Raw genomic sequence first — 16,057 nt, 5'->3', positions numbered from 1 at the left:
GAGTTGGACGATGAGAATTTTGCTATAAGAAATGGTGTCCAGTACCATCTCAGGCTTATTTTTTGTGAGAGTTCCCAGTGGTTCACGCACTTGGACACTTTATGGATAGTTTGAATTGCGACCTGCCAGTCTTGCGGGGCAAAATGTTTATTAAAGTCTGATGACCACTTAGCGAAAGGACCAGAATTAGTGAACGTAAGTTTGTGTTGAAAAACATAGTAGAAAAGGGATATCCCCTTGGGGGAAGGCGGGGACTTAGTATAAAATTGCCATATTTTATCTCACATAGGAATGTAGGGGGAACTTAACGTTTTGAGAAGGTGTGTTGTTTGTAAATATCGGTAATATTCCGTAGGAGGTAAATCGAATTCTACTCTAAGTGAGTCGAATAGTTTAGGTGAGTCGTCTTGATATAGATTCTCAATGAGGGAGATACCCTGGGCTTTCCACCTCGAGAAATCTGTATGTGGAATCATGTGATCTAAAATTTCTATAGGTACAGGGATATTCGTAACTGAGGATGACATGTCAGCTAGGCTACACACATCTCTCCAAGCCATCAAAGAGGCCTGAAGAGTCGGAGGAAGGCATCGTAAGGAGAGGGGTCTCCATGCGTCCAGGACTAAAAGCAGACGCAAATCCTTTGTTGGACTGAGAGTTTGTTCTATTCCACACCAGAGAATATCCGGCGAGGGAGAGAACCAGTATTTAAGTGAAGTAAGTATGGCTGCTCTATAGTAGTCTTTTAGATCTATCAGACCCATTCCCCCTACCGACCTATGTTTAATTAGAAGAGTTCGGGGGGATCTAGGTCGTTTACCCCCCCAGATGTATTGTCGGAAAATACGGTTAAGTGCTTTTAAGTGGCTATTTTTAAGGGGTATGGGCAACGTACGGAACACGTACAATATCTGAGGTAGTAAGAGCATCTTGAAAGATGCTAGTCTACCTGACCAGGTAAGTTCTGTTTTTGTGAGCCTGTTCGCCTCTTTTTCTATCTTGGCAATTAGTGGAATATAGTTGGCATCAGCCAATTTTGATGAGTCAGATGTTATCTGTAAGCCTAGATAAGTAATACTTGTTTCTGCCCATGAGTAGGGGAAATTCTTTTGTAAACTGAGTTGTAGTGGAGGCCTAGGATGAGGGATTTTGTAAAATTGACTTTATAATATGATATACAACTAAAATCATTGAGAATGGAGTGGGCACTGGGCAAAGAAGTAGATGGGGAGGAGAGGAATAGGTTGACGTCGTCCGCAAAGAGGCTTATAGTATGGGATTTATCAGATAACTTGAATCCTGATATATCAGGGTGAGTTCTAATTTTTTCAGCAAGGGGCTCTATCAGCAAGTTAAAAATGGAGGGGGACAGGGGACAGCCCTGCCTAGTGCCATTTGAGATGGAAAATGGGGAAGATAACATGCTGGAGGTATATACCTGGGCACAGGGGGAAGAATACAAAGCTAAAATTGCCGACAAGATGGGACCCCAAAACCCAAACCTACCCAGAGTCTGAGTCATATATCCCCAGTGGATCCTGTCGAACGCCTTCTCCGCATCTAAGGATAACAGCAGAGAAGGCATCCGACAGGATCCAGCATTGTAAACTACATCCACCACCCTCCTAGTGGCATCCGATGCCTGTCGACCCCTTGTGAAACCAGTTTGCTCCGGTCCAATCAGGGATGGCAGAATAGGAAGGAGCCTATGAGACAGGATTTTGGCGTATAACTTCACGTCAGTGTTTAATAGTGATATCGGCCTGAAGTTAGCTGGGGTAATAGGCTCCTTCCCAGGTTTCGGGATGGTAACAATAAATGCGTTAAGCATTTCAGGGGGGAATGAGGCAGAGGACACAGCGGCTGAAAAGACCGCTTCTAGAGCTGGGGACAAAATTTCCGAGAAGTTCTTGTAGTAACAGTTCGGGAGTCCATCAGGTCCCGGGGGACTTTCCGTTAGGAAGAGTCCTTATAACCCGTCGGATCTCAGGCTCCGTGATCGGCGAATTAAGGGATTCTAACTGCTCCTGTGATAGAGTGGGAAGGGAAAGGTCGGCAAAGAATTTTTGAATGTCAGCTGTAGTAGGTTGTGGTGTGGCTGAATCATTCTTAAGGTTATATAAAGAGGAATAGTATTCTGCGAAAGAATTTGCTATGTCTAAGGGATTGTATATTTTACCATTATCAGAAGGGCGAATTAAAAATGGGATAGTAGTTTTGATTTTACGATCTTTCAATCTCCGAGCCAATAGTTTACCGGCTCGGTTGCCAGAGGCATAATGAGATACCTTTAGAGAGTGGACATGTTTGTCATATTGTTCCAATAGGAGGAGCCTGTGATCCGAGCGTAGTTTGGATAATTGGTGCATCACAGTGGTATTTGAATTGTTTGAAGTTTTGTTTTGGGCCTCTAATTGTTTGATTTCAGAGAGAATGGAATCAAATTTTTGTGTCCTCTGCCTCCTTGCCCGCGAGCTGAGCTGAATAAGGATACCTCTAATGAAAGCCTTATGGGCACACCATACAGTAAATGGGCTAGTTACAGATGTAGTATTAAAAGAAAAATATTCTTTCAGTTGTTCAGAAATAAAGGCAACTTACTGCGGTTGTTGAAGGATATGAGGATTGGCACGCCAGACACTAGCAGGTGTCCGAGCACACCCCCCATCCACCGTAATGGACACGGGGGCGTGATCCGACCAAGTAATGTCGTGGATAGTTGAAGATGAGATTTTCTGAAGTAAAAGTTTGTCAGTTAAAAATAAGTCAATACGGGAATATGAGTTGTGCCTGGAAGAATGGAAGGAGTAATCCCGTTCAGTGGAGTGTTGGCATCTCCATACATCGTATAGAGCTTCAGCATATAGCAAAGGTTGCAGAGTAGGTAGAGGACGCAGCGCTTTAGAAGTTATGTCTACTTCGAAGTTAGGCGTAATATTAAAGTCCCCGCAGACTAACAGTTCGCCTCGTTTTAGTAATTCTACTTTATGCAAAAGCTTTTTCAAAAAGCGCAGCTGATGAGTATTGGGTGAGTATAGATTGACCAAGGTGACAAGTTTGTTGTCGAAGTTGCCAACTAGTACTATGTACCTTCCCTCGGGGTCGATGAGAGTATCCTGAAGAGTGAAAGCAAGTGAGTCTTTTATAGCAATGAGAACTCCTCTTTTTTTAGCAGGGGCAGAGGCTCTAAAAATATGTGGGAATCTGTTATGTTTAAAAGTAGGTTCACTGGAAGATGACCAATGTGTTTCCTGAACACACAGGACCTCAGATCCTAGTTTTAGGGCTTCCTTCCACAGTGAGGCACGCTTGGCGGGGTGATTCAAACCCCGAACATTAAAAGAGGTTACCTTGAATTATATTTTGTAAGTGTGAAGAAGTGCTATAGAAAGTACCTTGATGACTAAATTAGTCTCGTGGAAGTCCGGTTTAGAGGGCCAATGGTGAGGATGTCGAAGAAGTCGTCTCCTTGTGCGGTCCGACATGTCCATTTCCGAGTTTTGAGGAGAAGAAAGAAAGGGGGTAAACGTATTAAAAAAAAGCAACAGTCAAGTAAAAACAGAACATCAACTTGTGAAGAGGTAAAAATTTAGATTCCTTCAGGAATCCGGTGGCAGAGAAACTGCACATAATTGAAACTGGGGAGAAATACGGGCTGAGAGCTCCAGAGTGCCAGGGATCTTGTCGGTCTAATAACCATCCGGCCGGAGTGTTTACTTGTCAGACCTCTTACTATGTCTCTTGCGGGACACCACTTGCCATTCATCACTTATGGTCGGCGGTGAGGTAGCTGCTTGGTTTTTAGAGACCTGGGCTGGTAAAATATCCCACGATCGAAGCATGGCCAAGCCTTCATCCAGGTCAGAGATTATGAATGTCTTACCTTCCCGAGTGACAATAAGTTTGGTCGGGTACCCCCATCTGTACATGACATTGTGGTTCCTCAATGCTTTGGTGACTGATAGAAGGGACCTACGCTTTTGCATAGTGTATTGTGAGAGGTCCGCATATAGTTGAAGATTTGAGTATTGTTCCGGGGGGGTCTCGGGGTATGTTGTCTGAGAGGTGTGACGGCTTAGGGAGGCGGTGTATCCGGTCTATGACCAGTTCAGTGGATGGGAGTGAGGGTAGGAATGCCAATAGAAGGTCTTTAGCGTATTGGTGCAGGTGCGTAGGGAGAACGGTCTCAGGCACCCCACGCAGTTTAATATTGTTACGGTGGGACCTATCCTCGAGGTCCGCCAGTTTAGCCTTAAGCCAGGCCACTTCATCCGCCTGATCGTTATGAGAGTCTACTAGTGTGTTGTATGATGTGGCATATTCCCCCATTTTTTTCTCAACGTGATCAACTCTGCATCCCAATTCAGTCACTTCCGATTTGAAATTCCTCATACACTCCATCATATCTGAATGTAGTGAGCCCCGCAGGGAAATCAGCATGTCTTTTAGGGTGGTATCAGATATAGGCTGATTCGTAGTAGGGAAAGAGTTGATGGTGTCAGCTAACTCCCTGGTGTCATCCAGAGATCCCATCTGCGTACTAACCTCTTCTCCCGGTGGGTCTGCTGTCAGGCGAGGTTTCGATTTAACCAGACTGCAGGACAGTGGCGTCGAGACAGCCGGAGAGCGCCGCTGCGATTCCCTGTCCGATCCCGGACTCGGCGTCGCTGATAGGGATGGAGAGAGGGGTCCGGCCGATGGGGAAGAGGAGCCGCCTCCCGCGCCATCTTGGGCCTCGCGGCCTTTAGGAGTGAAGAAGTCCCGGAGTTTTTTTGGCTGGGTGGCATTGCTCCATTTACAGGTCATCTCCGGTGGGTGAGTATGTGTTTAGGATCGATCCGGTGTAGTTAGAGTGGAGATTCGCCACCTCGGTCTGCTTTAGATCCCGTCGCTGGAGCGGAGCTCTCTTACTACACGTCCATGCCGCTGCGCGCTAGCCACGCCCCCCCCCTATTTCCCTTTTAAGACACATTGTTCTGCAAGATCAAATGCTGGTCCTTCAGGTTGGCAGTTGTTCTAGGCCTGACAAGTCTATTGCAATGAAAGGAAATCATCCAAAACCATCTCAAAGTAAAATCAGGATAGAATAATTACATAGTAAGGAATGGTAGCATGAAGAACCTGAGATGTGATGGATAAGAACAGAGAGTGAAAATATTGAGTAGAAACATAGATCGAGGAATAGAGAGAGCAGTAAGAAGAGAACTGTATAAGGTGCTAAAACTGGGTATACACTAGTGGATTTTTACTGAAATTCTCAGTACTTTTTTACAGCTTGCTGAATGTCGTTCGCAATTTTGGTTGCTTTTAACAATTGATTATGGAGTGAATGTAATTTCCTGAATGAAAACCACATATACTGTTAGAAAAACACTCATTTGTGAAAATGTTTCCATCCTACTTATTTTCTCGTCACTGTGGTTGAAAACAAACATCGATTTTACCCCACTAATGATTAGATAAATGAAAGAAAGTGAGGCCCAGAATGGAAAAGACAGAAAAGAAAAAGTAGTGCAGGGCCGGGCATGACAGTGTGTTTAGGGGAGACAATGCATGGGTTAGCATGAAGAGCTAAGAGGGGAGGGGACAGTGAGTAAAGTCCAAGGGGGAGTGGTACTATATAAGGAGGAGGTGGGACTGGGCTGGGGAACAGAAAGTTGTGGAGAAAGAAAGGAGGAGGCAGTTTTTCTCACCCGTCCTCACTATAAGTTGTCTGTGTTTGTTGGTTTATGTGTTTTCTTTATTTCAGGAGCATGGCAGATGGTCGTCATGGCAGCTGTGGATTGGTGGTGTTTTGTTGGTCTTTGACGGTGGCAGTAAACATATGTAATGGAAAGGGGTGGGGGGCTCATCAGTAGTATGTGCCCCTCCGTTGTATTCCAGCGAAAGGTTAGCTGGAATACTGTAATGGTTGCACTGCGGAAAGGGGTTTTCTCCGAGCTGAATATCCGCTGGAGGCCTATCATGTGGAAAAAGGTCCCGTAGTGTATTGGTGGAATATGTGTTGGAGTTCGGGGGTGCCATCAAAGACCAACAGACTGGAGTTAAACAAGTTGTTACGTAGGTGATATTTTGGTATATAGTTTCAATATTGGAGTTATTTATATGTTGTGAATAATAAATAGGCTGCTATGGCCATTTATACTCCAAAATTAAGGTGTGGTCTCATCATTTTAGAAGGGTAAGAAATGTGGATGTTGGAGTACAAGTGGTATAGCAGTAAGAGGCAGGTTGGGTACCTCTGAACTACATTGGTCATGTTCTTCAAATGAAAATCTACTAAGATGTACCCAGCTTAAGAAAAACAAGAGGGAATAGAAGAATGGGGGGGGGGGGGGGGGGTATAGACAAGAGGATGAAAATAAAATGAGAGAATCTGAACTATGAGGTGATAGGATAATCCTTGGGTGGCTATCAGGAGTCAGAAGCTATTACCTAAAGAACTGTTTGGCCCCAGCCCATGCACACACACACACACACACACACACACAAATAGACACTCTCTGACTATACATATCAGTATACAGTCAATAGCATAGATCATACTAGCTCACTTTCACAGAATGAACAATTGCATTTGATTTGATTTTCTAGCTGCTCAGTTTTGTTTCTGTACTTCTTCATCTGCATGAAATGCAGCCAGCACAGTGACATCTGTGCATGACCCTGTGTGAAATCCAAAAGGAATGCTATTAGTAAATTGGTCTTGACGAATTCAAGCAAAATTTCAAGATAATAATTTGACTTTGCTTGCTGGCATCCGTTTTGTTCGCTTGACTAATAGCTTCCTTTGTCCGTCATTTTCATTTCCCAGAAAATGCAGAAGCAAGCTGCTTGCTGCCTTGTTAGTCTGCATTTCCAAATGGTTACTGGCTGTTTGCACAGTTTGAGTGACTGTAAAACAATGTAGAATAAAAATCTCTTATGATTATCGATTATTGAGAAATATTCTAACACACGTTGCCTGCAAGGTGAATACTAATCCACATGGATCAATACAGTCAGTGTTTATTAGGCAACGTTGGTGTAAAACTGTTTCTTGTAATACTATTAATAGCTGTGTACTGTAAATTGTCTATATTTTCCTTTGGCAACTGTTTGTGCTTGAACTTGCTCCAGTAATGAACAGTCACAGCTGCACACAGCCATAGAGAGAAGGATCTTACAGAGTACATAGACCCAAATGTGATCACAGGCAAGTACATTTAATTGCAGCCTGTAGAAGATTTACTTTCTAATGTTTAATTAAATGCACCATCTCTCTTTGTGAGTGAGAACATATGGAAAAGGGCTGCTGTGTCCTTCAGTTGTTTATTTTACAGTTCTTAACCCCCTAATTGAAATTTGCACAGATTCTTTTAGAGATAAGGCTCGAGTTCAATAAAAACTTTTTATTTACTTTATTAGGATTTTCTAATTAAAGGAAGTCTTTACTGAGAGAAACTTGTTGGCTGCCATTATTGGCTATATCCCTAAGGACAATGCTGATATCCTAGCTATTGTGCTAATCCCCAGGCGTTATTATTTTAGGAGTTACTGAACCGACATTAGCTGGCCATAAGCGGTTTGAATCTTATCCGATTTAGCGAGAACCGGTCGAGATTCGAACCACGTATGGGCAGGCTGATTGACCAACTTGGGTACAACCAGTCTATCAAATTTTTCATGTGATTATTGCCAGCAGCTGTAGCCGCTAGCAGTGATCATTGTGTGTTCTCCCTTCAGGGCCAGCTTCCTCTGCCCCCCTTCCCCTCTGGAAGAACACAAAAGCTTAGCGGAAGGGAATCTCCAATCCACACTGACTGTGTTTATAGGGAAATCTAGCAACCTGTGGTTGCATCAAAGAAAATCACAGCATCTGTAGCTGGCTTAAAGTGTTAAATGGGTGATTCTGCCATACAATCTACATTTTGTTTCAGGTCAGTGCAGCAGCAAGACAGGCAGGGGTCTAGCATTTTCAGAAGAAAGATTTTAAAGAAAACCTGTCGACATTTTGAAGGTACCCTATGAAAAATGCAATATTGTAATAACTATACACAGTTAACGCCTGTAATGATAGTATTCTGTTTATGAATTCATTTTTTATTTCTCATGCCTTTTCTTTAAGTTTTCTCCACATTAGGCTAAGCTTTTCAGCAAAAGTGAGGTGTCTAGAACATTGTTTTATAAAATGCAGAGTTTGACCTGCCCAGGGTGTAACACAAAATATTTCTAGGATGAGTTTTTTTAATTGATTCTCTTTGTGGAAGAACAGTTCCTCCTAATTGTATAGAATAGCTAGTATAAATGAGTATACATCAAAGTTAAAAAAGAGACCTACTTTATACATAATTACATTCTTGCAGGATTATTATTATTCAATTTAGAATTAAGGGACACTCGGCTGGCCCCTAAACTGCCTTAGGTCATGTTCCATGAGTAGGTCAAAGTAATTAGAGTTGCAGAGGTGGTAGTTAAAAGCACACATGATACATTTGGTACATGATACATTACACACAAAACTGAATTTGTATCATACAGCAGTCTCCACTATCAGCTTCACAAGTTCAACTTGCCAAAAGGCAAGCTGGAGCTAAGGTACTTGACCAGAGGTAGGAAGAAATTTGAAGGAGGCCAGTACCTGCAGGTGGACTGGTGTTAATAAATCAAAGGACTACATCAAAGAAGTGCTGGGAATTTAATGGCCATTAATACATGGTAAAGGTAAAATCATTCAATAAGCTAATTGGCGATTGTCTTGGTCAGTCAGCTCATACACAACCATGGCTACACTACCATGGGCACACTGGTAGCAGCAGACCAAATTTATAAAGAGGTACAACACAACTTGATGATAAAAACAACTTAATGATACACAAATCAATCAACATGTTTAAAACACAAAAGAGAACAAGGAGGCTGAACTTTAAATGAAGTACGCGGAGGGTCAAGTGTTGTGTGACATTATAATTAACATATCTATAATATATGTAAAGAAGTAGAACATGTGTCTCATAATTCATATTTTCAAAGAACATTTATATACTACACATATAATTAAATACCTGCATGGAGTAAGATATTAAATTAAAAACTTTATGTCATACAGCAATACATAATACATAAATAATCCAAAAAATGGATGGCACGTGATACATATAGAAAAGCCCAAAATTGGATGGCACATGATTAGAATATAGTCAAATACATAATGCATGAACATAATCCACAATGACATGGTAGGATGAAGTATGTAATTTGAACACAACATCTGTTAGCTTAACGCGTTTCGTGACTTGATGTCACTCATCAGGAGAAAGCGTGTACATGTGCTAGGGCATCTATGTGCAATTGGTACGGTATTGAGGGTCATGAATATGCTCACATGGGAAACATCTCCTCCGGGAGCTGAGATGGTATGTTAAGTGACAGCCAGCCCAACAGTTTACAACACACTTCCCCTTCATCAAGGTGCTAGCAAAGGTATCAGATAGAGCATAGCGATGTTATAAAATGTTTGCAATAAACAAAATGTTTGCTGCAGCTGTTTTACCAACATAATTCTTAACTTTTGTGCTGAGGTTAAGATCTGTGATCTATGCATGCTAAATTTCCCTGAAGTTTGCATTTTCAAAAGAAAATCCGGCATGATTGTTATTGTTCTAATCTTTTGCTATGACTCATAGTGAAGAGACACAGGATAGCTTAGATATCTCAGAACAGTAGATTAATACAGAGTATCAGACATTAACAGTAATGTATCTTAGCTAATGGCAAATAGAAATTGTATACAATATATTGAAGAACAATTTAATACTTGAATGCATACTCTAATCTAATACTTTTTACATATTATTTCAGCAGCATTTGAACATAATTCTCTGCTTTGCCAAAGGGAGTTAAAAAAATTCAGAGCACCTTGAAGGATAATCCTTTAGTCTTTTAAGATCAGTCGATCAGTAGGTAAAGCCACTGATCAGCCGCCTAATCTTTTGAGGACTTCATTGCAATTCCCAAATGGCATTCTTATATTTCTTCTAGGTAGTGTCAAGTGCTGGATTACCACTCTTCTTGGGGCACTTTTTCCATATATAGGTAATGGAGTTAGAAAGCAAAGTACTAAGTGCATTTATCAACCAAAGCACTTAATAAATGTTTTTTTTTTTTATTAAAGTGGTATGGCCATGGTCAGCCTATGCTATTTTTAAAAATAGGCTTCATGGGTTTTTAATGTTTTCTCTGTGTGTTTAAATTAAAAATGGCGAAATGGCTTTTGAAAGTTTAAAACAAAATTACCAGTTTTTGTAAAACAAAAACAAAACAAATGCACTGCATTCTTTAAGCCCTATTATAGAAAGCCAAAATCCACCAGCTACTGTATAATCCATTTGCGTTGAACTGTCTGCTAGTGGATTGCACTCATGAACCTATTCCTGATTCCATACTGCGCTGAGAAGATTCCTTTAAAAAAACGGATAAGTTAGGGCTAACAGTTATAGCACAATAACAATTGTTATAAGCCAATATATTTTGTAGCTGTTGCTAAGCATACATACATAGTTCTGTTACCTTGTTACCTGTTTGCATTTAAATTTAAAATAAGAGAAAACCTGGTATTCAAAATTGTAAATACTTTAGATATTTTTATAAGAGGGGTAAGGTCTTGTGCAGCCAAATTACTCTGTAGGTTATGGGTGCTTAACCTGTCGGCCCCCAGCTGTTGCAGAACTGCAACATGCCTCTGCCTTTGGGAGGCATGCTTGTAATTGTCAGCGGCTTGCAATTCCTAATAGGACTTGAAATTCTGCAACAGATGGAGGGCCACAGGTTGAGCACCCATGCTGTAGATCAGGGGTCTCCAAACTTTCTAAACAAAGAGCAAGTTTACTGTCCTTCAGACTTTAGGGGGGGGTGGACTGTGGACATTGGAAGTAGAAATTGTCCTGGCATCAGTGGAAGTAAACAATGCATCTTTTATGACCGTAGGAGAAATACTGCCCCATCATTGGTGTGAGTGAGAGGAATAGTGCCCCATTGTTGTCAGTGTGAGGAATAGTGACCCATCATTGGTGTTAGTGGGAGGAATAGTGTCCCATCATTAGTGTCAGTGGGAAGAATAGTGCCCCATAATTGGTATCAGTGGAAAGAGCGGTGCCCCATCATTCGAATCAGTGGGAGGAATAGTGCTCCATCATTGGTATCAGTGGGTGGAATAGTGCTCCATCATTGGTCTCAGTGGGTTGAATAGTTCTCCATCATTGGTGTCAATGGGAGGAACAGTGCCCCATTTTTGTTGTCAATTGATATCAGTGTGAGAAATAGTGGTGTCAGTTGGAGGAATAGTGATCCATCATTGGTGTGAATGGGGGAAATGGTGGCCTGTTGTTGTCAGTAGCAAGAATGATGCCTCATTGTTGGTGTCAGTGTAAGGAATAGTGTCTTATATCAGTGGGAAGAAAAGTGCTCCAAGGGCCAGATAAAGGGGAACAAAGGGGCACATCTGGCACCTGGGCCACAGTTTGGAGACCACTGCTGTAGGTCATAGGACAGTCAGGATACATCCTCTGAAAGTCCATTTTAGTTGTCTTTACCATGACTTTTAAACTGTGTTTTAAGAAACTTTCTCTCCAGTATGTATATGGTTGAAAAATATGTTTAGAGTCTTGGCTTTCCTTTGAAGATCTTTATAGACTCAAAGCAAAGGCAACATCTTTCCCTAATGCTCATTTCTTCTCCCTGTGATTAGATTATTCATTTTGCCCGACACAACCCTAGTTCCAGAGGGCCATCAAATTTGCAAGACAAGTGGAACTTCTTCTATATTACATCCTGCTGTGCCACGCTCATAACAGAATGTATTAATCATAATACGTTTATATCATTCTAGTTGCAGCGTGAAGTGTAAGACCATTTTTGGGTTGTGGTGTTTGGGGAAATCACCAGGCTCTCTGCTTGCTTGTTTCAGCTTTTTGATTATTTTAGCTAGGAAGGCTAATATACAGTGGGGATCTACAGACTGTAAATTCATATCTGTACAGAGAAAAGAATTATACCACTATAAGATCAGGCTGAAAAATTGTCGTCACCGTTGTGAAGTTTTCATTAAATGCCAATATGATATGTGAGGTGTAGAGCAACTTTATATGTTAAGGAGGATTTGAAGTGCTTACTGAAAAAAAAAAGAAAAACACATCAGAGCCACTGAGCCATGCCCTCCACAGACTTTGTAAAATCATTTTTTAGGTCAACTTTTCTAAGTGTTAAACAGCTTGCAGACTTAACTACTTGACCTCTGAAAGGTTTCACCCCTTTTATGACCAGAGCATGTTTTACTCTTCAGCACTGAGTTACTTTAACTGGAAATTGTGCGGTCATGCAAGACTTTACATAATTACATTTGTATAATTTTTTCCAACAAATAGAGCTTTCTTTTGTTTGTATTTTATCACCACTGGGTTTTTTTTTGGAATATAAACCAAAAAAGACACATTTTTGAAAAAGAAAAAAAAACATATTTTCTACTTTCTGTTATAAAACATCCAATAAAAAAAATCAAAAATCAAATTTCTTCATAAATGTAGGCTAAAATGTATTCTACTACACGTCTTTGGTAAAAAAAAAAATTCTAATAGGTGTACATTAATTGGTTTTCATGAAAGTTACAGCAGCTACAAACTATGGCATATATACTGGAATTTAGGCAGCTATATATGCTATTCTGTAATGGTGGTGATCAGTAACCTATAGTGTGACTGTGATTGGGTGGCAATCAATCTGGCACTAACAGACACTATCTGGGAAGGTCACTAACTGACACAGACATCACCAGTGACACTAATACAATGATAAGTGATCAATGACACTGGATGGGAAGGGGTTAATGTTTAGGGGCAATGAAGTGTGTGCCTAATAAGGATGAGTCCGAACACCCCCATTTCAGTTCGCACCAGAACCTGCGAACAGACCTAAACTTCGAGTGAACTTTAGAACCCTATGAAAGTTTATGGGACTCGAACGTTCAAAATCAAAAGTGCTAATTTTAAAGGCTAATATGCAAGTTATTGTCATAAAAAGTGTTTGGGGACCTGGGTCCTGCCCCAGGGGACATGTATCAATGCAAAAAAAAGTTTTAAAAACTGCCATTTTTTCGGGAGCAGTGATTTTAATAATGTTTAAAGTGAAGCAATAAAAGTGTTATATTCCTTTAAATTGTGTACCTGGGGTGTGTGTATAGTACGCCTGTGAAGGGGCGCATGTTTCCCGTGCTTAGAACTGTCCCTGCACAAAGTGTCATTTCTCCAGGAAAAAAAGTCATTTAAAATCATTTGCGGCTATATTGTCGGCTCCCTGTAATACAGAGAACAGTCATTGAAAGTGATTGATAAAAAATAAATTTAAAAAAAGCGTGGGGTTCCCCCAAATTCATTTACCAGGCCCTTCAGGTCTGGTATGGATATTAAGGGGAACCCTGCGTCAAATTTTAAAAAAATGATGCGGGGTTCCCAAAAAAATATCCATACCAGATTTTAAGGGGAACTCCACGCCAAATGAAAAAAAATGGCGTGGAGTTCCCCCTAAAAATTCATACCAGACCCTTTGTCCGAGCACGCAACCTGGCAGGCCACAGGAAAAGAGGGGGGACGAGAGAGCGCCCCCCCTCCTGAACCGGACCAGGCCACATGCCCTCAACATTGGGAGGATGCTTTGGGGTCCCCCCAAAGCACCTTGTCCCCATGTTGATGAGGACAAGGGCCTCATCCCCACCACCCTGGCCGGTGGTTGTGGGGGTCTGTGGGCGGGGGGGTTATCAAAATCTGGAAGCCCCCTTTAACAAGGGGACCCCCAGATCCTGCTCCCCCCGTTTGAAACGGTAAGGGGGTACAAAAGTACCCCTACCATTTCACAAAGAAAGTGTAAAAAATAGTTTAAAAAAACACACACACCGTTGCAAAAGTCCTTTATTAAAAATAAAAAATATAAAAAAAGATTCCAGCGGTTGTAATACACTCTTGCTCTATCCAGTGACGGATGATCATCTCTCCGGGGTTCGGCGATGGGTGATCTCTCCCTCCAGCGCAGCGCATCCATCCTCTGCCTCCATCGGTGACACTGCGGGAATGCCGGCAGCCTGACACTTCTTATCTAAGGAGGGCGGGGCCACCCGTCCCCTGACCCTGCCCCCCTCTGACGCAAGGGGAAAGCCTGGCTTCCCCAATGACGTACGTTGCAACGCACGGGGACGGAGAACGGCGCCAAATTCAAAAAGTAAAACACACACATCTTACAGATTACATTGCTGTATGTAATTATTTCACCTCCCTTTTGTCCCTAGTGGTTTCTCCAGTGTCCTGCATGCAGTTTTATATTATAAAAACTGTTATTTCTGCTTGGAAACTGGAGATTGTCTATAGCAACCAAAACCATCCCTTTACATCAAAAGTGGTTTTAAACCAGCTAGAAAATAATAAATTAGAATCACTCACAGAATTGAGTGATAGTGATTTGTGGGGAGATCTGTCATCAAATACTGAAAAGTAATGACAGTGACAATTCTGCAACTGAACAAATTTCAGTGTTTTTGATTTGATTACATTATTGAATATTTTTTATTACTATTATATTATTATTTGGTATAATTATTTATAGTTATTTATTATAATATAATTTATGATTTCATTTTTCAAACTTTATCATACCTGGGATGTCTACTAGACTCTTGGACAGATTTAAGTGAGTTATTCCTAAGAAGTACAGGACCACAATATAAAACACCAAATTTTCATGCAAAATAATTGTACTGCTTTCAGCACCTAAAATCTGAAATAATTGTACCGCCAGGGAGGTTAAGTAAAATGGAGCTTGCTGACTGGTCTAACATTGTCAAATGGGTGCATAGAAAATAAGTCTTTAGCTCTGTGTAAACTCTGACTGGAATAATTCCAAGTTTACAAGACAGGGCCGGCCCTACCACGGGACCCGGTGGGACCATTTGTCCCGGGCGGCAGGTTCCGAGGGGTGGCACATTGACACCCAAGAAGACACTGCTCCAGCCTGATTGCTCCGCTCCTCTCCTTATCCCACTGTGTGGATGGCCTGGCACTGCTGCTATTAGAGGTAATGGCAGAGCACTCACTGCCATACCCTCAGAGCTGGCTGCCCACCCATTCTTTCCGCGGCTCCCTCGCCATTGCTGCTGACAAGAGAACGTCAGCTGACAGGCTGACGTCCAACAGCGTGACGGGGAGGAGCTTTCTGCTGAGCTGAGATCCTCATGATGAAAGAGGGATCGTTAAAGGTGCAGCTGACACTGAGAGAAAGTAGATGTCAGCACCACTAATCCAATCTGCACCGCCCCTGCCTGTGTCTAACCCCTCTACCTGTGTATAACTCCCCTACCATCCCTGCCTGCGTCTAACCCCCTCCCTACCACTCCTGCCTGTGTCTAACTCCCTCCCAACACCCCTGTCTGTGTCTAACCCCCTCCCTACCACCCCTACCTGTGTTTAACCCCCCTACCACCGCTGCTTGTGTCTAACCCCCTCCCGACCACCCCTGCATGTGCCTAACCCCCTACCTACCACCCCTGCCTATGTCTAAACCCCTACCTACCACCCCTGCCTGTGTCTAACCCCTCGCTACCACCCCTGCCTGTGTCTAACCCCTCCCTACCACCCCTGCCTGTGTCTATCCCCCATCCCACCCCTGCCTGTGTCTAACCCCCTCTCTACCACCCCTGCCTATGTCTAAACCCCTACCTACCACCCCTGCCTGTGTCTAACCCCTCCCTACCACCCCTGCCTGTGTCTATCCCCCATACCACCCCTGCCTGTATCTAAACCCCCCTACCACCCCTGCCTGTGTCTACGCCCCCCCCTCACCACCACCAACACCTCTGTCTGAACCCCACCACCACTGTTGCATGTAAGTCTGACTTCCTGATAAATTTAATTTTGATTTTAATTGTCATGATATAAAATAAGGAATGGGTGGGGCATTTTGGTGGGCGTGGTTGTTTTTTTGGGGGGGGGCAGCATTTTATTCCTGGACCCAGGCAGCACAATGTCTTGGGCCGGCCCTC

General features: G+C 42.4%; 1 protein-coding gene across 1 annotated transcript in view; it reads left to right on the top strand.

Annotated features, from left to right (window-relative positions):
• CHSY3 (chondroitin sulfate synthase 3) overlaps positions 1-16,057 on the top strand; it is a 538,207-nt gene that overhangs the window by 160,388 nt on the left and 361,762 nt on the right. The window lies entirely within an intron of this gene.

Source organism: Lithobates pipiens, unplaced genomic scaffold, assembly GCF_037356315.1.
Source record: "Lithobates pipiens isolate NorthernLeopardFrog02 unplaced genomic scaffold, aLitPip1_a1.2 Scaffold_3, whole genome shotgun sequence".
Taxonomy (NCBI): Eukaryota; Metazoa; Chordata; class Amphibia; order Anura; family Ranidae; genus Lithobates; species Lithobates pipiens.
Note: the sequence above shows the minus strand (reverse complement) of the source record. Positions and strands in the feature narration are given on the sequence as shown.